The sequence below is a fragment of the Cavia porcellus genome, unplaced genomic scaffold (genome assembly GCF_034190915.1).
Source record: "Cavia porcellus strain 051 isolate PalLab524CR breed Dunkin Hartley unplaced genomic scaffold, mCavPor4.1 scaffold_6, whole genome shotgun sequence".
Classification (NCBI taxonomy): domain Eukaryota; kingdom Metazoa; phylum Chordata; class Mammalia; order Rodentia; family Caviidae; genus Cavia; species Cavia porcellus.
Window position 1 is genome coordinate 9,343,611 of NW_026947489.1, and position 23,608 is coordinate 9,367,218.

Consider the following 23,608-nt stretch of genomic DNA (forward strand, 5'->3'; position numbering starts at 1 on the left):
GACTCACTGGAGTGAGTTATATGGCTTTATTAACTGATTTTTGGGTATCATGGGGCCTTCTTGGACATTCTGCTGAAATGACATTTGTAACACATGCAAAGCACTCACACCCAGCATCTTGACAAAAGCAGATATTTCAAATCTTTTTTTGCAAATGCAATTAAAAACAAAACAAAGTAGAAAAGTCTGCAAAAATTTACAAAACAGCTTAGAAAGGGAAGGAGGCAATGTGATAGTCCATTCTCATGTGGCCCTTTGTAGGCCCGTGAAGGACATGTGTATGTCATGGCACTGGCTGCTCTCTCAAATTTGAGAGGCATCTCAAGGCATTTGGAAGAAAGTCCACTTGGCTAGGATAAGTGATAACAAGGGAGGTGTTCAGTCCAGGAATTACAAAGAAAGTAATAAGAATGTTAATCAAATGACCACAGTTGGCTTCCCACAAGCTGCATTTGCAACGATTGGCAAAGAATATCTTTCTGTTTATTTGCATAGCTGACCAAAAGTCCTTCTTCCCTAGAATGCATTAACCTGTTGATCTAGTTCTTAAAATTGGAGATATTTGGGAATCCATTAAAACCTCTGCACCAAAAAATTCTGCTGGCACAAAATTTACAATCAATTTGTAAGGACTTGAAGCCAAGTCATAGGCCCTGGCATGGAATCTATGTTAAAGTAAGCTTCATTTGAGACATGCAAATTAAGAAGGGGGTCAGGTTCATTTCCAAGGTTGGTGTCAGGAGGGCTATCATCTCTGGGAGCTGATGGGAATAGTCTCATTGCAAGGCAAACAAACTCCCTTAGAAACTCCTGAGTTTGCCCTGGGAATTCACCATACCACCGGTTTTTGTAGAAGCATCAAACCCTGGCTCATTTCTCTCAAAGGTTTTTAGGCATTTAAACTATAGTAACTGTCGTGCAAGCAGGTATAAACCAGGGAAATCACCAGTAACTGAAATTAGGGATTGTCGACTTTAGATTCTGTTCTGTAACTGGTGTGTGTGTGTGTGTGTGTCTGTGTGTTTTGTATGTACGTGTGTGCATGCACATGTGTGCTTGAGAATCTCAGGCAATCTCAATGGCTTGATTGTGCTAATGTAGACTCATCTGAACCAAATCTTTAATTGAAAAAATTTCCAAAGGGACTGTGAGAGAAAAACCAACAAAACAAACCATGTAATCATTTCAATCCATCCTCAGAAGGATGAAGCTTGAAGTAGTCCAGTGGTCCTGCCCAGGAGGGCAGGAAGGTGGGGTATCCCCTGTGGTCCAAGAGAGCAGGGGACTGGGGCACACAAATTTGGGAATTCTCTACACATAACACTTACACAGCAGCCAGAGCTCCCAACAGGCTAAAAGTTTGAAGGTCACTGATCCAGTTTGAGACTCCAGCCTCGGTCTGTCATATTCTGTGCTTATCCCCCATTCACAGTGGGATGCACTGCAATGTTCAGTTTATGTGGCTTCAGTGTCACCAAGGCACGCAGAGTATGTCTGCATGCTGTCCTGAACCTACTCCAGACGCAGGCTCCATCAGCAGAGCCTGTCTCGCCACAGAGATAAGGGAGGCGAGTGGTGTGTAACTCTGTCTCTGGGGCCCTTTGCAATGTGGAGATGGTGGGCAGGGGCTTGCCTTAGTGTTTGGTGGTTAGAGACCTAGATCCTGAGCTTCTGTCCCGGTGTCACAGCCACAACTGGGTTGGGAATCACCAGTCTTTCTGGTGCTCCAGCCTGAGTAGATTAGCATCCTACTCTCACATTTGGCAAAGATCAGAGCAAAGACATTTCTCGGGGCAGTGTTCTCATCTTAATAGGGAATCCGAAGCTTACAGCAGTAGCTGAGCTAGGGCCCTAGGAACCTCTGTGCCTTCCCTGGTGTGCTGGCTGCCTCTCCCCTACCCTTGTTTAGGGGTCTGCTTGACTTACCGTGAGGGCAGGTTTACTAGGGCTCTCTCTCATTTCCCAGAGTCTGTCTGTCTCTGCCATCCTGAGGGTTTCTAAATTAACTCAGCTAATTCTCATCTTTGGTATGCATGGCTGCAGTGAGTTTACCATATTGGTCCTTGAATCAAGTTGTTTTGCACTGAGTATCTCAGAGAAATTTTTACCCCGTTGATTACAGCATTGCTGAACCTTTGGCAGAACATATGTTAACTCACTTAATTACCACTGTTAAAGTTTCTCTCCCACTCAGATTTCTGGCTTTGCACATTGTATCATTTTTTTGGTTGAGTTATATATGCATGTGGGGATTATACAGAAAGCAAAAAAATGCCACTGGTTGTTGTTGACTACCATGCCGGATGCTCGGCTGGGCCACAAACTTCAAACCCCCAAAGATAAACATTCAAGAGAAATCTATAGAATAGGCAAATGTTCCTTCCTCTAACCAGCTTTCTTTGGTTTTCAGAAAAAGGCCCTTCCATTGGTTTTGCCTCGTGAAGTCATACTCACTCCTGAATTGCTTCCTACTTGGGATACAGATTGTTTCTGTTTTATGACTGGCTGAAAATGATGTCTTTAATATGCAAGGTGTCAAACAGGTATCAGAAAGGCTACTCTGGACTCTGCAAAGTAAAACCTGCTTTGCTCACTTGTGAGAAACATGCAGATGCCTCAGTCTCCAAGTCACTCACCTAGATTTCCAGAATTTTCATCATTTCAGCTCGTCCATAATTCAAATCCAGAACCCACTTCACCTTTCCTGTATGATTTCCTTTCCTTGGTGGATCTACGAGTGATCCTGAGGAAACAATACAAGAACTACGGTGGCCTCTCAGGACTCTCCACATCCCACCAGATCGAGGACTCGTTTGCCCACAGGCCAGCTACCTTCCAGGGAGGATCGGTGGAACTCCTGGTAAGGACAATCTGACCTCCAGAGTACGCTGGCCTAGAAGAAGCCTACTGCAATCCTGCTGTGGTTGCTGTTCCTTGATACATCTTGTCTCTCTGCTCACCACCATTCCCCACCAGGGATCCTTCCCCTAAGTCTCCTGCCCAGGACACAGGCGCCAACCCAGAAGACTGGACCAAGAAGTCAATCCATATCTTGGGCACAAGGGCCGTGCCCTTACCCAGCCCGGGCTGGTACAATTCACACATCTCTCAGAGACTGGGGTCCGATACTCTCACCCTTCCTTTGTCTTCAGAGTGGCCCTCAGGGAGCAGCCTTTACTCACACTCGCTTGCTTGCTTCTGGGCTTTGAGCCTGCTGTGCCAAAAAAAAGTGCAAACTTATCAGAGGCTTGGTCCCCAGCCTTGGTACCACTGGCAGATGGCGGTGACTTTAAGAAGTGGAGTCCAATGGAGAAGTGAAGTCATTGGTGGTGTGGCCTTGAAGAGATTATGGGGCTTCACCTCCTTCCATTTTCTCTCTTGGCATCCTGGGCAGGAGGTGAGGGGCTTTGCTCTCCGCACTCTGTGCCTGATGTACCCACTGTGGAATCAAAAGCAATAGGGCCAGCTAACTAGGGATTAAAACCCTCAATGCTGATTCCAAAAAGAAGCTTTAGTCTTTCTACGCTGATTATCTCCAGTATTTGTTACAGTACTGAGAGCTAACAGGGTCATTGAAATGTGGGGACTTTTGTCATGGCAACGTTCCCCTCCTCCTCCAAAGGCTTTGTCTCCTCTCCTCTGGAGCTGCCTGGCTCCTGGCAGAGTGGCCCTAGGTGTGGCTGCTCATGCTGATACCCTGCTAAGGGCTAATTCCCCATAGGGACTAAAATCTGCATCCCGAGGGCTGGCAGCAGTCGCAGTTGGGACCTTCCAAATCTTTTGATGAGACGAGTTCAGTTTCTTCAGGGAATGCGTGGCAGGCAGTGACCATGCTGCCATGAGGAGGACTAGAGTTCACTCCTTCGCAGGGGAAAGGCAGGCAGTCCTTCACATGCACCCTGACTCCCCAAACAGCCTAGCCTATCTCCCCCTCAGTTCTTGCACCTGTTAAGCAGAAGAATGGGGAGGTAACCAGGAGCCTTTCACAGGGTAAGATACATGAAGGACGGGGCCCATGTCAAGGGCTCAGGAAATATTTTCCTTTCTGAGAAGGAAAGACAGATGCCAGATGTCTAATTGAAAGTCACCTGGAAAAGTAAAGAAGGAAAACCCTCCAAAGCCCCAAGGTGACCAAGTCAGACAGCCTACCATCACTTCCAACTATGGCCTTCCCGGTTGGGGGTGACCTTAGTCAGCCTCCCAGCATGGCAGGGAGGTGAGCTAACTGAGCTGGTGGTCCATGTCGGCCAGTGACAGGTTAGGACAGCTATCCCAGACTTGTCATGTTGGCAGTCTCCAGAGAGGTCCCAGGCGGCATGCGGTGTACCCAAAGGTCCACTTCCAACACATTCAGGATCCCTCACAGCAGACAGAATCTGTTCTGAGAGCTCTTGGAATAATCCCTCAAGTCTGGACCTCCTCCCTCCCATCTTGGAGGCAAGAGCAGCGTTCTCCTGGCTAATCTTTGATTTAGGCAGATCCAGTCCTGGGCTTTGCTTTGGAAAGCCCACAGCTTCTTTGCAGCCAGCTCCCTGAGAGGAAGATGACACAGTGGTCCTTTCTGTGACACCTCCAGCTCCCCCATCCTCTGAAGCATAAGTTTGCCCCTCACCAGCTCCTACTTCCAGTGCCTACTGATAGGTAGCCTGACAGAGGTGTCCTAGGAAGTTCCTCACATCCTGCATTCCACAAGAGCACTGGCCAGAGCCCAGGCAAGAGCCCTGCCTTCACCAGCCCTCTCTCTGTGGCTGTAGCCTTTGTCACTGTGTTTCCTGGGTGCGTGGGGCCTGCACCCTGCCTTCCTTTACTCCACTTCACCAGGACAGCAGGTCAGCTCTCAACTAAGTACAGACAAGAAACCGAAATCTATGGGATGCTCTTGCAACACCAAAAAGTACTTTGGAGGCTTTCCTTTCAAATGGAATCAGATACCGGTGGACGTGTTGGTTGCTGACTCTCTCCTAAGGCCTGATATCTTCTGAATGTCAACCAAGACATGCCTCTGCAAAAGTGGGTTGACTCATTCAAAGTCCTGCGGTTTTTAAACAGAATTGCCATATCTTTCTATGCAGGGGAAATTGGGGGAACTCAGAATGACACTGTCCCTTTCTTCTAGAAAGGCCAGGATTTAGCAATAGGGCAAAAATAAACTGCCTCCAGCCTTGCTCAAAAAAAGTGCATTCTTGAGGCAGATCTTTCCAAGAGCATTGGATTGGACCTTGCCTGAAAGCCCCAAAGACCACATTCTGGAATAACATAGGAGCCACTGGCTTTGGAGCAGATACTCTGTTTGGGATTCTCAAGGCTCCCGTCCTGCTCCCCTATCTAGAAAGCACCAAATAAGCCCTGGAATACAAGACAGTTGTCTGATACTTTGAAAAAGGATTCCAGAAAAACTCTGTATCTATATATACAAAACTGGGCCACGCATCTTCAGTTTCTCAATTTGCAAATAACACACAGAGGACACCAAAAGGACACAGTTTATGAAAGAGATTAGGACAAGGATGTGCATACACTGCGTCAGGCATGGCAGTTAGAAAGAAGGTGGAGGCAGCCTGTCACACCCATGTACTGTCCTCATCCCCACCTTGTCTCCATCCTGTTTTCCCTCTTTACTCTTTCATGGTGCATGAGGGAGCCTAGATAATGGGTTGCATAGTTTGGCAATTTCTCAGAAGAATTTTAATCGTCAGTTTTTTGATCAACGTCTTCATGGTATCACCAAGCATTCTAATACCGTGGTGATGATGTGCATCCATTCTCTTAAGAAATTTGTGTTCTGGTGCTGGATGAATGAGACATGCAGGTTTCCACATTCATGAAATTCACAGTTCTTGGGGAGTGGAGACACAGAGAATAAAGATGCTCCCTACTCATATGGGAATGACCTGAGAAGGCTTCTTAGAAGAAGGGAATGTCTCAGCTGAGATCTGCAAGGGGCCCAAGATTCTGCCGGCAGAAAGGGGTCTAAAGGGGGAAGGGGCTCAGACTGCAGAAGAGGTGGGTGCGAACAGTGAAGTGAACACGGGGGTCAGGATTGAGGAAGCAGCTGAAATCCAGAGAAGTGAGCACAACCCACAGGCCAACAAACAGTCTGTATTTCTTCCTAGGGTCAGTGCAGGATGGGAACTTGGCGTGAAAACCCAGGGTGAGTCGGCCACGGTATGCTATAGACTCTGAGATGTCGTCAATTTTGAGGCATAGCTTGTTTCAAAAATGCTATAATGTGGAAAATTAAATATTAGAACACATGACATGGAAGGCCAGCCTGTTGACAAGAGGAAAAACTTCAGTTCCAAGGAACCCATGTACTCGGTATAAGGCAGTTCCCCCTCCGGACAGGCAGATCATGGGGAGGGGAGTGGACGTCACACAGGGCAGCACTCTGCTGGGACAATCATGCAGCCCTTCATTTCCTTTCCTCAACAACTTTTGCCAATCCAAAACAGATAAACGTAAACCTCTTTAAAATGTAGAGAAAAGGCAACCCTAGTATGCTGTCAGTAAGACTATTCACTGGTACAGCCATTATGAAAAAGGTATGGGGGGAAAGTGAAAAACAGAACCGCTGTATGATCCAGCAGACCCACCAGCAGGTATGTGTCCAAAAAACTTGAAATCAGGATCTCACAGAGGTGACTGCACTCCCGTGTCATTACAGCACTCCTCACGGTTGCCAAGTTTCAGAATCAACCAAGGTGTCTATCAACAGATGAGTGAAAAAAGAAAATGCAGTCTATATATACACAATGAATTCTACATGGTCTTTAAAAAGAAAGAAATATCATTTACAACAACTGGAGGAATAAGGTACCAAAGGACACCATGTTAATGCAGTAAACCATGCACAGAAAAAAATATGTGTTCTGTCTATGTGGCTTCTAAAATAACCGGACCCAAACAGAGTGGGGTGATGCGGGTGGGGAACGGGGAAATGATGGTCAAGAAGCCTCAAACGGGAGGCAGAAACGTGTTTTCTCTTGGAGATCTGTTGTACAGTGTCATGAATGTAAATAACAAATGACCACATCTTTTATTATCGCTATGAGAACATTTCAATGTTTTAATTACAAACATAAGTATTTTTGGTGATGGACATATTAATTGACTGGCTTAGTTACTCTCGCTTTCATTTATATGCCAAATTACTTTGTACCTCATAAATATATACAGCTATAATCTGTCGGTTGATACTTACAAAATTAAAAAAGGAAAATAATTCAGACCAGGATTCCCTAGGCAGGACATGGAGATGAAAGGGGTCCCCGGTGTGCTCTGAGGGTGCACACGGCTGACCCTCGGCACGCAGGCTCTCCTCTCCCTGCAGCTCTTCCTTCCTGACTCCTAACTCAACAGCAGTTCCCATCCCATTCTTACTCCCCTACAAATGGATGGCAGTGACTGTCCTGTCCCCCACAAATGGATGGGCAGCTTCTGCAATCCTATTTCCAGTGTGTATTTCATCTGCTCCCTAATGCTTCTAAAATCATAAACTCTCTTACAAGGGATGTGTATATTCAAGATGTGGTGCTTTTCCTTCCCAAAGAGCTGTTACTAAACTGATGGTACCCCTCACATTCATTGCTCCACTTCAAGACTTAGACTTTGAAATAGTCAATAACCTAACAAATCACACCATAGTGAATATAATCACTGTTTTGAAATCAAGGTACTTATTTTATAAAAAATATACTGCTGTCTCCAACCATCCCTTCTTTTTGCAGATGTACATAAATAATCACTAATGAATTCCTAGCTCTATTAGATAGTTTATCTTAAAAAGGAAACAAAACCAAGGACTGTGTGGATAATTATGGAAATCACAGTCACAAGGGCTTTTCACCTTCCTATGTAATGGTGTGAATTTTGCTGCAGTGGGGTGAGAGAACCCCAACAGGGGGAAGCCCAGGCTTTTTCTTGGCTGTGACAGTCATTTGATGGTCTAGACACACACTTCATCTTGGTCATCTTTGGGGGAGCCCAGTGACCACTCTGGATGGGCAAACCAAGTCCCAGGACCTGGTGGACTCGTGTGTTGCCAAGCAGGACAGGTTTGGGCTGAATGGAGATGAACCTCATTGCCCAGACCTTGTCAACCCAACATATAGGCCTGGCTGTCAAGGGCTCAGACCTCCCCAGCAACGGAACTGAGCAGAAGGGGTTAACCTGCAGAGGCCAGTGCTCTGAACCCTCACCTGGGCTGGGGACAGCAGCTTACAGATGCCAAAGACACCGTGTGCCAGCATGTGCCGTGTGGCCCACAAATGACCCCCTGAGGATGTCTAAGACAGACAAACATGGGCCACTATCCCTTCAGAGTAACTTCGGGTAAGTCAGCCTCTCTGTGCCTCAGTTTCCTCATCCTGACTTCAAGATAACATAGTGGCTACTCTCTAGAGTTATGGTGGAGGGGTAAATGGAACAGAGTACACAGTAAATGCACATACGTGTGTGTGTACCCTCCACGAACCCACGTGCCACTGCCACAAGTGGTTTCCTCTAGTCACAGCAAGCAGCACCTGTTGACTCATTTGTACAGATGGAAGTGATGGCTGAAGGGAAGGCCTCCCTGCCAGGGCTTGGGACAGAGCCTGAAGCAATGCCAGGGCCTTCCCCGTCTCCTGACAGAGCTCAGGCACCCTCACACAGACCCAGAGACACCATGCACCTGAGACTTACAGCTTGTCTTTATGAGACCCGGATGACTCACATGGTCTAAGAAGATGGTTTTCTTTAATCCAGGAGCCTCATGTCACAGGAAAAGCATCTTTGAAATGGTGTCTAGAGGTGGTACTTAAGTTAGCTAGGCACACAGAGACATGACTACCTCATTTCTCTACTTTCTCACTTGCTTTTCTGTGAAGTGTGTTTATGTGCATTCTTTAAACATAAAACGGAGTCCCAACGTTTAAAATCTAAGGATCAGCTCCAACTCTGCATATCAACTAACTTTGGCCATCTGTTACTTTTTTCCTCAGTTGTTGAGAGGCGGGAGAAAGTGGGAGGAAAGGACGGAGAGAGACAGACAGACAGACAGGGAGGGGGAGAGACAGACAGAGACAGAGAGAGGCCCCCACGCAATCCAGTATGAGGAACAAAATCCTCCTTCCAAATAAAACCCAACAAGCCTCCGTCGGGTACCATCACCTCGCCTAGGTTCCGCTGAAGGACACACACAGGTAAGGATGTGCAAGCCACGCAGCTGCTGCTGTGCAGCACTGAACACCAACCCCTTCCTGGAGGGGACACAGCATTTCTCAGACTCTGCAAAGGGCTAGGAGTTTCCCTCGTTAGTGCTTTTCTAGGCTAGAACTGCATCTTGCCTGCCGAATGCTCAAGTAAATTAGTAATCATTCTGCAAAGTCCAGACCTGTCTACTTTTAATTGGTTCTACAGACGAAACTCTTTAAATGCACTCTTATATACGTCATTATCAATGAAACACACTTGCCCAGAATGTTCCCCCTGGACCTAGCTGTGCTGCCAGATTAACCCTAATTTACAGCGAAGACTGAAGGTAAAGGAACAAGTTAAATGATACAGCCATAAACAATCACACAAATCCATCGCAGGGACATCCTGCAACACAACCTTCCAGACTCTTCAGTCAGTCTCCCAAGACTTTGCTTTAAAAGTTAGGGTGTACTCTTCTGAGACAAAAGAGATGAAAGGGATATGACCAAGTTCAACAAATAAAACTAGGTTAGATTCTAGTTTAAATAAGCCACAACAGCACAGCTGTAATAGGCATTCTTTTACCAACTGGATGAATTTTATAGACTATATATTAGATTTGATTATGGAACGTCCACTTTTTAGAGATAATATTGGGATTGCAATTATACTGAACAATGTCTTTATTCATAGATGCAGGGTGAAGTATTATAATGTGTATAACCTACTTGGTGTGTGTGTGTTTGAGGATCAAACCCAGGGCTTCCTGCATGCTAGGAAAGTACTCTATCATTGAGCCATGTCCTAAGTCATTTTTATTTATTTTTAAAATTTTAACACATGATCTCTGTTGCTGAGTTGTCCAGTCCAGCCTTAAATTTGTGATGGTTCTGCCTCAGCCTCTGGAGTAGCTGAGAATATAGGGCTGTGCTGCCATGCCTGCGTGTAACTTGTTTTTTATATAGCATGCTATGGTTTGTGTCTGGGCGTCCCCACAAAACCTCATGCAGTCATAGAGGGCTTTCAAAGGCAGCTGAATCTAGAGTTTGTGATTGGTCTGATGATTAGATTAGTCTAATGCTAGGAATGGTGGGGTGAGTGCTGCACCCACCCTGGGCAGGTAGTCTGCAGACAATAGAAGGCAGAGAAAGGGGCTTGCTCCTCCCTTTTGCCCTTTTGCCTTTTTGTTCTTGTCACTCTTAGTATCTGCTACAGCTGCCATGAACAGTTGCCCCTCAGCCATGTCACCCTGCCTTGGAGCCAGGTGAGTATGATCTAAAACCTCCACAAACTGTGAGCTAAATAAAACTTTCCTTCCTTCATTTTGGGTGTCAGGTATTTTGTGTCAGCAATAAGAGAAAAGTAACCAAGACATAGCACACAAAAATATGCATATTTGTACATATAAAGAAATGATGTAAAAACCTCCACAGTAATTGAAACTACATGTAAATATTCATCAAATAACACTGTGGTATTAAAAAGTAGGGTGAGGGGAGAAAGCCAAGAGAGAGTATATTTCTAAAACTAAAAAGGTTTAAAGTTGGGGGAAAGTCTATTCCAGTTAAAAGCCATGCACTCCATTACATTATCTTCTGCAAAACATAATGACAAAAGTGCTATCAGGATACATCTATGCATGACAAAAACTACCAATAGTGAGAAAAGGAAAAAAGAACTCAATCAAAACACATGGCAGAGGTGTGGTCTCAGAATCAGGAGAAGAGCACAAAGTCAGTGGAAGTTATTGTTAGCATTCTAGTTCTTGGGTTGTGCAGAGGCCTCCTGCGTGTAACACAGTATTCATAAAAGTATCAATGAAAGGGAAGAGGGGGATCACGACCAACAAGGGCAGCTCAGAGTCAAGTAAACTACTGCCCACTGGCAGTACTTGGTTATGGAATGGTGAAAAAATGTTCTTATATCAATTATCCAACCTCTGAACAGCAAAAAACAAAAACAAAAACCATATTCATTATGAGATGCTTCCGATTATCCACTTATTTATTCCACAAATATTTACTGTAGACCTGCCATAGTCCAGGCATAAAGATAAGAGACATGATACAGATAAATAAATGAGATACAGACGTAGTATATATCCATGTACTATATATAAATATCATACATGCAGGTCTGCTATCGTCCAGGCATTTAGACGTACATGTATATTTATGTCAAGTGCTATAAAGAAATACATAAAGCACCTTAATGGACTTGAGAGCAGGAATCTTACTTTTAGCTGAGGGACCAGGGCAAGCTCTGCGAGAAGGTTCCCAGAATGCATGAGGGGGCCACCACCTGCCCTCTGGAGAAGAGGCTTCTGGCAGAAGGACAGCAGGTGCAAAGAAAGGTTGTAGGCAGGGATGTGCTCTCTTGTGTTGAAGGCCAAAAGCTCAGAGTGCTCTGGTGAAGTGATAAAGGGTCAGAGAGGATTTTGGAACCACAGTAATTTCAGATTTGGTGTACTAGAATCAGTCAGTGGGGAAGAGACTGACCTGGTTTATGCTTTCAAATGTTAAAGCTGAGTGATTCTCTTGAAAAAGTTAAGATAGAACATGGTCAGGTCTATGAAGGCAGAAGGATACTAAAACACTGAACAACTTGCAAGAAGAGGGACTTAAGTGACATTGGTCCTTGCACAGAGCCAGAGGTCACAGGATCTGTGCCAGGATCAAGACAAATTCTGTGGCTGCTGGGGAAGGTCTCCAAGGTTCAGGGGACCTTGGGGGTTCAGTGGGGGACACAGAGACTACACAGTTCAGGATGTGCCTGCTTGCCCCCTGCATGGAGCTGTCAATACTGTCACAAAAAATGAGTAAATATATGATTCTATAAAGACAAGTATAAGACTAAATCATGTTTCTATTGAACTGTCTAAAGTAGCTAGCATTGTGTTGGAAGTTTACAGAAACCCAATCAAAATCATTAATGAGTTATTTATTCTTTCAGCTGCTTTTATCCATGGGAAATACAGGAATCATCCATCTGTCCGTCCACCCAACCATCCACTTGTCCATCCATCCATTCATCTATCCATCCATCTATCTGTGCATCTGTCCGCCCATTCATCAGTCTGCCCATCCATTTGTTTGTTCAGCCCTGTATAGATAGAATCAGTGGTTTTTGAGCTCTGGTATGGGCCAGATACTGTTATATTGCTAAGGATATATCATTGAACAAGACAGGCAATATCAGAATTCTTGGACTCTATATTGTTGGAGACAAAAAATAATACATTTCAAGCAAATTTTAGCCTGCAATAGTAAGAGCCCTTAATGATACAGTGATTAGAAAGTGGGTTGGATACTTTAGATTCCAGAAAGAAATCAGCAAGAAAAAGACCATATAAAGATTTCATTCCTGCTGTATGAACAGTCTCTAGAGAAGCATCTGGCATATAGAAGGTGCTTAACATACACTGGCTGGAAGAAAAAGTGAATGTGGGATATTATCTAGCCATCAATAAGAAGTAGGCATATCTACACATAACATGAAAGGGTCCCTGAGGAGAGACAAATTGCACAGATTTCATTTTTATAAAACTAAATGTACACACAGAGAAATATTTGCAAATTCACACTGCCTAGGTAACATTGGGATAGAAGGGAAAGGGGTTTTACTTTTGCCCTATTGCACATGATCACTGATTTTAAGAGTAGATGCTCATTTTTAAATAAAAAGTGCTTTTCAAAAGTTGCATACAATTATGTATATTCATGAGGAGAGGTGACCTGGAAATGGAGCCGGAATGCTGGTGAATAACTTGGTTCAGTCATGAAACCTGCACTACATAAAGTCACTTCGCAGGACATGATTCCTCACACATTCAGACAGAATCAGCTTGCTCACGCGAGGCTAAGCTCCCTGATGATCCTGACATTTCTTCCCCATCCCAGGAAAACACTCACACAGAATCCCAGTTTCTGATGCCTGTATACTAGTTCATACACAAAGGTAAGAAAGTAGAAAATGAAGTAGATCAAGTCCCCAGTTCCATCCCTCTCTTGGCACCACTGAAAGAGCATCTAGGAGCTACCAAAGGTTACCTAATCCAGATCTTTACCTCCTCAGAGGAAGATTACAGACCCTGATTCAATGCAGGTAAATTACAACAGAAGCAACTGGAAAAGATGAGGCCATCCTTGTGGTTTTTCACTAACAAAAGATCTGCTTCCTGTCAGGAAAATTAAACACCCGAAAGCAGGAAACTAGGATAAAGAAGATCTGGGGCTCTATTGTCCAGTAGGGTGACTACAGGTAACAATAATTTTCAAAAAATCTAGAAGGAAGGATGCTGAACATTTTCTCCACCAAGAATAATAAATATTTGGGGAGATAAATATGCATACCTTGATTTGAACATTACACAGTAGATACAGGTAACCTATTAACATGCATATTTTTAAGCAATGTAAAAATATTTAACAATTAATAGACATCAAAACAATACTTCTTTTTAATGTAAACAAAGGCATCCTGGATGATTTTTTTGTGCAAAGATTAGAAAATTAACAAGGCATGGCCTCCCTAAATTCTCCTGGGAAGTGTTGGTTCAAGATCCCCAAAGCACAACTGCACACAAAGAGCTAAGGGGTGGGTTGGGCAGGAGCGCCCCAGGGTGAGGGTTCCCTGACCTCAGAGGCTGAGCATGCGAATCAGGTGGCTCCAGCTCCTAAAAGACCCTGTAATTTTCAGTTGACTAAATGGGGGAAGGGAAATCAATATGTGAATCACCTTTCAAGTATTTAATTTAATTAGACAAGGAAAATGAGGCTTCTTTAAAATTCTTACTCGGTATTAACTTCTGCCACAAAGCAGCCCAGAGTAATTGGTAAAAGTGAAAAACTGATTACCAAGGCTTAAGCTTATTTATCACAGCTGCTGCACTTTTACAAAGTGAGTTCTCTGGTGCTAAACCCTCCACCAGAGAGGTATGAGCCCCGAGCATGGATGCCAGTCCTTTCATAACCACCTCTAATGGGGATGGGTGGGTGGGAGGCTGGGGAGGGTCTACAAACAGGCAGCCGGCTGGGGGCCGCTGCCGGAGCTGAGCTCCTTGCTGCTGCCCTTCCTCTCGGGAACGTTAAGATCATACTGTAAGGCTGCTCACAGAGCCCTTAGCTTATTTCTCAGAATCCGGGCAAATGACTCATACACAGTCATCAGCACCGCAGTCACCAACAAAGCTGGACTTCACTCCCGAGCCATGGGACGCCAAATTTACCAATCTTTTCTGTCTTTAAGAAGCGAATCAGAAAGAAAACCAACCTGGGCATTGGGGACCTTCGTCTGCACCTCTTTTGTGGCTCCATCTTTGTGCTCATCTGTCATCTTCCTTTGTCTTGAAGAGGTTCCTGACCCCCTTTCTTTTCCAGGTCTGACTCTACTGCACAGAATTCAACTGTGTGGAAGGAAAGGAAGGAACTCTCCATGCCAATAACCAACCTGACTCACGAAGTTGAAGAGTTTCTTTCAACTAAAATAAAACTTCCAAGCAAGGAGTAAATATTTGTGATTGGCCAGACACTATACTGTAGTCCAAAGGTGAGGGGGGGAAAGAGATCCAGACCACAACAAATCTGACAATCAGATAAGTGAGATCAGTTTTAATTTTTTGAAAAAATAGAATGAAGGCTCAGAGAAAAATAACACAGACAGGCATGAACTGACTTTCAAAACACATATAGTTCATCATATTCACTGTGTCCTCCTAATGCTGGAGAAATGAAATCAATAACATAGCAGGCCAGGAATTGCTTTATGATTCTGAACTAGGAAATCTGAAGTTTGCTTGAATTGCCATTTAGAAAAATATTCCATTAGGTATGTTAGGAGATATGGGGTGTTGTCAGGTTTTCAAAGGGAAAACACTTAATACAAGACATATAATTTATAGGATTATTATAATACTCAAATGCAAAGGAGTGCGAGAGATCTGTCCATACACTACAGACCCAAAGAATCCCGCTGAGGACCTGGATCCCATGGCAATGTCCTCCCCAAGTCTAACTGGAGGCCTAGAGCCCACGGCAATGTCTTGTGCAAGTCTGTATCAAGGATTTGTACCAGGAAGGCCCAAAGGTCAGTGGTGGAAGCTAGGAAGTCTGTGTCAGCAGGCTGAGGGATCTGTACTAGAGCCAGAAAACAACATTCAAGTTAATGACCAAAGCTTTCAGTAAGAGAACCACAGCCATCCTCAGTGACAGCGAGGACCTGAGCTCCTCCAGTGATGAGAAAAGCTGAGTTCCTATCAGGAAAACCAGAGCGACAAGCTCCTCCAGGAGGAGCAACAGCGCACCAACTTCCCTTCTAGTTCTGCTTTTAAGCTGTTGACAACAATGCTCAGGTGGCCTTCCACACCCAGAACCAGGCTCATGCAGTTCAGCTGAGTGTTGACCATTAGTTAAATCCACCACACAGGGGTTGAAGAATATGACCATTGAAATTCTTCTAAGGATTCAAAGACCTTAAATACTTAATTAAGAGGAAGGATTTCTGATTCCTTTTTCCCTCACATCTTGGTAGGGTACACTGAAGCCAGGAGAAGGCTGCAAGACAGGGCTGAGGCATGGTGGGGAGCTGAGGTGTGGTGGTGGTGGCCACAGCTACCTGCATGACCAGGCTTCAGAGCGAGGCATAGCAGCGCTTAGGCCCTTGGGTGTGTGCAGCAAGAGCAACTCAGGACATCCCTTTTCCTTAAAGTTCATGCAGTTTCAAATGAGAATCCACCAAGCCCAACAAATTGTGTACATAAAGCATGTGCAATTTTTTGAGCAACAGTTAGATCTTAATAAAGCTCTTTAAGAAAAAGCAAGCAATTCATTTTATAGTAACAGGCAGATTCGGGGCAGAGGTTAGTCTGCGTTGGCCATTTTTGCAGCTGCAGCAGCAGCAGCAATGTCCCTCTGTCTTGGGTGAGGGCCTCTGGCATCAGGCAGGTGGATATGACAAGGTGTCTTGTATCTACTGTCAGCACTTGGACAACGCTGCCAGTGCCTCCTGGGAAGAGCCGATGTGCAGGCCGGCTAAGCAGCTAAAGCCATCTTCCTCCCAATCCCATGCAGGCTGATGTGGTCATTACTAATATTTGGCACACATTTACGAGCTGCTAAACTCCGCCAAAGAACAGTAACAGCAGGATAACAGAACTGCAGGCTATAGGTTTTGTTTGTGCCCAACTTAAATTAAATAGTTGCAACAGATAATTGGAGGCATAAAGGCCTAGAGGTGGAGTCAGCTTGTAATGTGGCAAGAGAAATTTGTAACCTTTGTTAACATAATATACTATTATGTTATTCAAGGCTGGTATGTAAAATATTGAGACTTTTTACACGTGGGCTCTGAGAATCACTAGAAGCACTTTTATTCCCAACTCATGAACAAGCACGTAGTTTCTATAGTGACTGTGGCTTTCTTCCTCCCCTCCCTTCTCCTCTCTTTCCCACTCTTGAGTCCCCCTTCCCCTCTTCCTTCTCTCCTTCTTTTCTTTTCCTTTGTTTCCTGGAATTGAACCTAGGATCTTTATGATGAGCTACATCACCAGCTCCATTTTATTTTATTTTATTTTATTTTATTTTATTTTATTTTATTTTGAGGCAGGGACTTGCTAAGTTGTCCAAGTTGGGCTTCAACATGTAATCATCCTGCCTCAGCCTCCCAGAGGGCTGAAATCATAGGTGTGTGCCACCACATGTGGCTTTTATTTCTTTTTTTTTTTTTCATGCCCCAAAGCAGTGGCTCTAATTGTGGTCCCAGGTAGAGCAGCATACACATCTCTTTGGCACTTATTAGAAATTCAGATTCTTAGACATTTTGATGTAGCAGGTCTGGGGCTGGCGACCAGCAGTCTTGCAACAAGCCTTCCAGAGGAGTCTGCCACTCATCAGTTGCACTGCTGTACATTTCAGGGCGCCATAATTCTATGTTCCATTTAAAGCTTGGAAACAGGAAGTTCTGGCCATGTATTGGGCTACCTGAGTCTCCCCAAGAACCCTGCTCTGTTCCTGTACAGCAGCTAGGCTTTCTGCTGACTCCTTTCGAATACTGGAACTATTCTGGTCCTTTGGCACAGGCTTTCAAAATCATCTATACTGAGCCAAGCATAGTGGCACAGAACTGTAATCCCAGCACTCTGGGAAGATGAGGTAAATGGATCACAAGTTCAAGCCCAGTGTGGGCAACTTAGCAAGACCTTCTCAAAATAAAAAATAAAAAAGGGCCAGGGAAGAGGGAAGGCCTGAGTTCAACCCTCAGTATCACACCAAAAAAAAGGCACTCAATGAACAAGTCTCAACTGGACCCATGTGTAAACCCTCCCAAGATTCTGGGACAGGACAGTCTGTGAAAGGCACATAGGGAGTCTCTTGCACACCTGATGTTTGTATGAGGCAGACCTGGACCCTGTGCAGGACATTATTCTGTCATTTTCAGGGAATATACCAACCTGAGGCATATCCCACCCTACATATCTTACAAAGATAGGCTTGTACTAAGTAGATATTTTACTACTTCCCATTAAAACAGGAGTGATTAAAGCACTTTTTAATTTAAAACAATTATTAAATGGAGCAGGATGTAATGGTATCAGTTAATCTCAGGGTAGGGATTTTTTTTAACACCTTAATAGCTTCCTAAATATCAAGCATTTCCACGAAGCTAGCCAAGGTTACTTAATTATAGGCTCTGTGAGTGTTTCTACGGAATTCTCAAAGGAATCATCAGGGTCCTTGTATAATATGGGGTTTAGATGTTTCACGCGGGAGCCTGTATACCAGCCCTTTTATCTTACTGCACAAAGGTGTCCAGAAGATGATACAACGAGGAGTTAAACACCCTGGGGAGCCAGCCTGGCTCAGGGATGAGGCAACCTGCTGCAGGGTGAATCAGGATGCTGCATCCCCGCCCTGCATGGGTGTTGGCCGCTGTGGTCCGTGCGGTTACACAGAGCGGGGGCCTTAAGCAGCTGAGCCCCGCATCTCTTCAGAGCAGTAGCAATGTGATCCTGGTGCAAGACACTTGACATGGCGATTGCTTCTCCTTCCAGCTCCGAGGGTGTCTTCAAAGCCCATTCTGCAGAAGAAGTGGGATGCATGTTGTAACCTGGCAGCCAGCAAAAAGGCAGGGCAGAGTGTAAGAGATGGCTGTCAAGAACACACAACTGGCCCAGGTCACGGCCAGCAGGGACACACATGCAAGTCCTCCAACCTCTCCTGGTCTTGGTGTCCTCTCCTCTCTGTGAAATGGTTGTAAGCTTCCAGCTTCCAGCTCTCTGTGCCGCCTGCCTTCACACTAAGACAGGACCCATGTAGAGATGTGAGAGAGGAAATGGAAAGAAAGCTGGGGGAGCTTGGGTCTGAAGTGTCCTCAGAGCTCTGGTGATAAAGCCTTTGGGAGATGGTGTCAGGTGGGAGGCTTACCAATCTCTGTCCTCGGACTGAGCTAGAAGACCAGGGCGTGGCAGAAGCTGGCTGGGGAAGCAGGTGTGAGCTGTTACACAACACCCCCAACCACAAGCGCAAAAGAGTCTCAAAGCCCCGTACGTGGACTTCTCAAGAGAACTTGAGCAGGTTTTCATAGCATGGCTAGATCCGAGGGGTCAGCCTGAGGCGTCAGATCCAAGCACCAATCCTCAGGAGCTGCCTGTAGAAGTTCTCAAGGATTTCCAGATTTAGACAGCGTAAAAGGACACAGCACCAACATAAGGACTTTGCTGTCCTAACTTCCTATGCCAGCCCGCTCTGTGTTTCCCAGCCGCCGTGTGTGTACTTTATCTTTGCTCTAACCCTCTTTTTCTTTTATGCCGCCCAAGCTCGCTCTGCAGAGGCAGTTTCTCTCCACTCTTCACTCTTCTCAAAAAAGCTTTGCTGCTTTTTGCTGGTTTCATGCAATTCTCAGTTGGAGACTAGAAGAACCTGGAAATCTTAACTCTAGAAGGAAAGGAGAGCAACCAAACCCAGTAATGTTTAATTGGCGAGCCACAAGCGACCCCATAATAGGACCCCAGTGTGCCTCTCACTTCTCAGTCCTGGAGTAAGGGATGGGCCCAGTGTACTCTTCCTCCATGAAGCACTGCTGCAGCCAGGAGCACTGAGGCCCACTGGGACCCCTCCCTGTCCCCCAAAAACCCCAACCCTTTTTGTCTTTCATAAGCTGATTGATTACCTCAGCATTTGTTATAGTGACAGCTTGCTGGCCAGCCCAGGGAGAAAGTGGGGAACACAAAAGCAGGTTCTGAATCCTACTCAGTCTCAGCTACAGCCAGGTGGGGACACTGAGGCCAGAGGAAGGAGACAGTGTGGGACACACTCATGTCACACTGCCTCAGTGCAGTGCAGGCGAGAGACGGAGATCTCAGGGGAGAGCAGACAGATGCTCAAACTGCCACTCAATCCTTGTCCCTTAGAAGCCTCTTCCTGGGAAAGGTCCTCTGGACTTAGATAGGCCCACAGCCCTGCATTCAAAACTCTGTGGAGTACAAGGACACACAAAGAGCAAGACAGTGGGACACGTGTCCTAAAGCGTGTCTGTGGGAGCCCAGGGAAGGGTGAGTCATGCCAGCCCAGAGGCTTGGGGAAGGCAGGGAAGGGGCGGGGGAACAAAGGGATGACCTTGTCTATGGAAGTGGCCAGGACTGACTTGGGGGTGGCGGTGAGAACGTGAGAACAGGTGTCAATGACTTTCAAGTGTAGGAACTGGTACCGATCATGCCTCAGTTCCCTTTCGGTCCCCTTACCCAGTAGGGTTAAAGGGCAGCAATTGAGTGACCCTATGATAGTTGAGGGCTGCGATCTAGGGCTATAAGCAGAACCCCACCCCACCTTCACCCCCCATAACACCTGCTAGCCAGTGACTACACAAAGGTTTGTTCTAGGTGTTGGGTTACAAAGCCCAGGGCCAGATTCCTGCCTTCCACAGGCTTCTGGTCCGGCAAGTAGAGACAGAAAACAAACCGATTTTCCCTACAGAAAGAGAACTCTAGGGGCATCCCCCCGCAAGGACTGATCAGGGCCAGAATATATTTAATCCATAATAAAAGTATTATTGGAAGATAGTACTATCAACTTAGACTCAAGGGCTGGATTATTAGGGTCAGTAACTACTGCGCCCAGCACATCTGAGCAGCCTACTTGCTGATTAATAACCTAGAGGTCTGCAAACTGACTTAACCTACCTATCCACCTATCCAGTTTTACATAAATTTCAGAAGCCTTCAGACCTAAGCAGATGGTCAAGACCATTCAAAAAGTCATGGTGAAGTCCCAGACTGAACTCTCAGAATGCACTTCATGGGATGTTTTGGGCACTTTATGGATGTGGGGGCTTTAAATCAAGGAAGTGTTGACTACGAAACCCTCAGCCTCACCAGCTTGTACCAACGCACAAGCGGGCTGATCTCTGTTCCCAGCAAACAACTGAGCTCTGCAGAAAGCTGAAGATGCAGTTAAAGGAAGGCCTGGCTTCTGCATCTCACAGTACCACGGACTAAATGTTCCGCCGTAGCTGCAAAGCCCTTCAACTTGACCATTCATCCTGCCCACCAGTATCTGAAAACACTGATATTGTAAAGGTGATCTGCCAGGAAGGCTAAAGCAAGAGACAGTGGGTTGAAGAAAAAAGGACAAACAACTATTACATTCGACAATCACACCAGTGTGGGGATGTAACCCAGTGGCAGAGTGCTTGCCTAGCACCCGTGAAGCTGTGGTTAGACTCCCAGCCACCCCCCCCCCACACACTGTCCATTTATGCAGGACATGAAAAACTGCAGAAAGGCCCTGAGAGGGTGAGGGGCCAGCTCCAACACGGCTCCCATCCAGTTGCTCTGAGAACCTGAGAATTGAGAAGCTGCAGCGTGCATGGGGGTGGGAGTGGGGGAGGTGTTCCCACAGAAGCTCTGAGCTGGGCATCTGTAAGGTGCACCTGCCCGCTTTGAAGGCTCAAAGTGCTGCATAAGCTCAGGGAGGGACACAGCTCCCTGCAGCCAGGGTCAGTAGGGTCCCTTCAAGCTCACCATCACGATGCCACACGAAGTGGATCACGTGGGTCCACTGTCTGGCCACTATGAAGGGAGGCTGAAGGGGCAGGGGTCAAGGAGAGGGAGCAAGAACAAAAAAAACACTCACCTGAGATGCAGAGCCAGGAAGGCAGATGCTGTTATCCATACACGCAGTCCTCACAGATTTGAACAGTCATGGGCTAAGGACCAATGGCCTTAAATAAGACACTGGGAAAAGCATACTTTTGGCAAATACTGAGAGTGAGGCAAAGACCCAGGGTCTGTTCTTAAGGGGCTCTCTACCCACTGTATTCAGAGAAAAGCTTTTTAAGAACTTCCGTAATTAATCAGGAAGAATATAACCTGTTCCTCTCAAGTGCTACCCAAGACGGAAAATGGCTATAGCCAGAATAATTTATTAGGCTTTCTTCCAAAATATTTAGCCCCATTTCTACCCAGGCAACACAGAGAAAACCAGAATTCTGGAATTCTACAATGGGCACATTAAAGCACAAAGTCTTCACAAGGCCAAGTCTGTACTTGTACATAAGCATGCACTTTGCTAAAGGCTTAAGGGAGGGGAAATTGAGAAACTCTCTAGAGAAATCTGAACAGTCATGTACAGTAAATCCATACCCTTCGTGTGTTCTTTCTTCTGGTAAAGAAACAGAAACAGTGACCTGACCCAAAATGCTAAGAGGAAGGAAAGCAACGTTAGCTCAAGTCTGCGCAGTGAGACAAACATGACTCCATTTGCCAGATAAAATAGGACATCTCCACAGCTGCATCACCAGATAAAACATGAAGTATTCACAGCTGGGCACCTCTATACCAGTTGCAAAGGCTCAGTCTGCTTATTCAACACGTAGTCCAGTTCCTCAACCTCAACTGAATCCTGCTGTCTGGATCCAGCCATCTCTGTTCTGATGCATAGAACTGTTTCACAGAAGTGAATTGGGTCACTATTTTTTAACGTGATGTCAAATAAATTACATCCACATTCATTTAAAACAATATCCTAATAAAAAGTTCCTAAGTGAGATTTCAAGATGCTAGAACCAACCAAGATTTGATTTAAAACACTGGTTTTAGGGTCAGAGATACAGCTCAGTGGCACAGTGCTTGCCTGGCAAGTGTGAGGGCCCAAGTTTAATTTTGATACCAACCCCTGCACTCAACCCAAAAACAACCCCCCCCCAAAAAAAAACCTCCCCAAAACCCAACTTGTTTTAAATACATTGGTTATAATAATGTAGTGATTACTAGTCCATATTTGTAACAAAAAAATGGTTTGCATCAATCAGATCCTTTAGTTCTGATACTTTATGGCTTTTCAGAATTGAAAAATTATTTTGCTTGCTAATGACTGAGATACAACACAAGATACTCTGGCAGAGCTTGCTGAGCAAATCAAACTGAAGTGAATGAGCCTAAGTGCTAACCATCTGCTGGGTCGGGAAAGACTACACACAGCAGCAAGAGGGCAGGCTGCAGGGTTTTGGACCCATGGGATGATTTCTTAGAAGTCATTTACAAACAGACACTTTGTGATAACGGGCCCTTGCGCATGACAGGCAAGGAGCCCTACTGTGGAGTTTCATCGTTAGCCCGATTCCCCACCCCCATCCCCCTTTTTGCTAATTTGCTTGAACTTGCCTTTCTGTGTCAGTCTCCCTAGGAGCTGGTGGCTATGCCACTGTACCAGGATGACCCTTTGTTTTGATTACGATTTAAGAGACCTGATAGGTCATTTAATATGTTTAATAACTTTAACATCTTTATTGGTACTTAAACTAATGAAAACTCTAACACCAAATAGTGTCATTTCTTCTGCTTAAGGGAACACAGAAACGGTAATTACATAAATAGTCAGATGATACAAACTATTTTGTTTCACCTTGGATACCCAACTACATGGGATGTGGAAATATTTATCAAGTAGATAATCAGTTTTATCAATAGCTAGAGTGAGCTGTTTTTGTAAACTGTTTTTCAGCTGAGAAAACAATATACTCCTTGCAGCATATTGGAAAATGAATGACCTTAGGATTTCCAAGGAACACAACTATTTTTCAAATCTGAACTCCCTGGCTGACCATTTGAAATAGTTTCAAATGTCTCACTCTTGGCCTTCATTTGTGCCAAACCCTGGACAAATATGCAGCGAGGTTGTAATTCTAAAACATCCCCAGTCTAAGCGGGGTGCTCGGCAGTCAGGCCTCTCCTTCCCACCAAGCCATCATTCATAGAGTTTGAGCTTTCTCCTGAATCGCGTTGTGCTGACTTTACAGAGAGGAAGAGAGACATTCAGCTGTTCTGCTTCTAGCTCTGACAGGCTAACAGACTGCTGCAAATGCACCGCTGTGACTGCATTGACTGTGCTGTGTTCAGAATGTCAGTGTCCAAATTCCATCTTTGGTCAAGTTCACATGC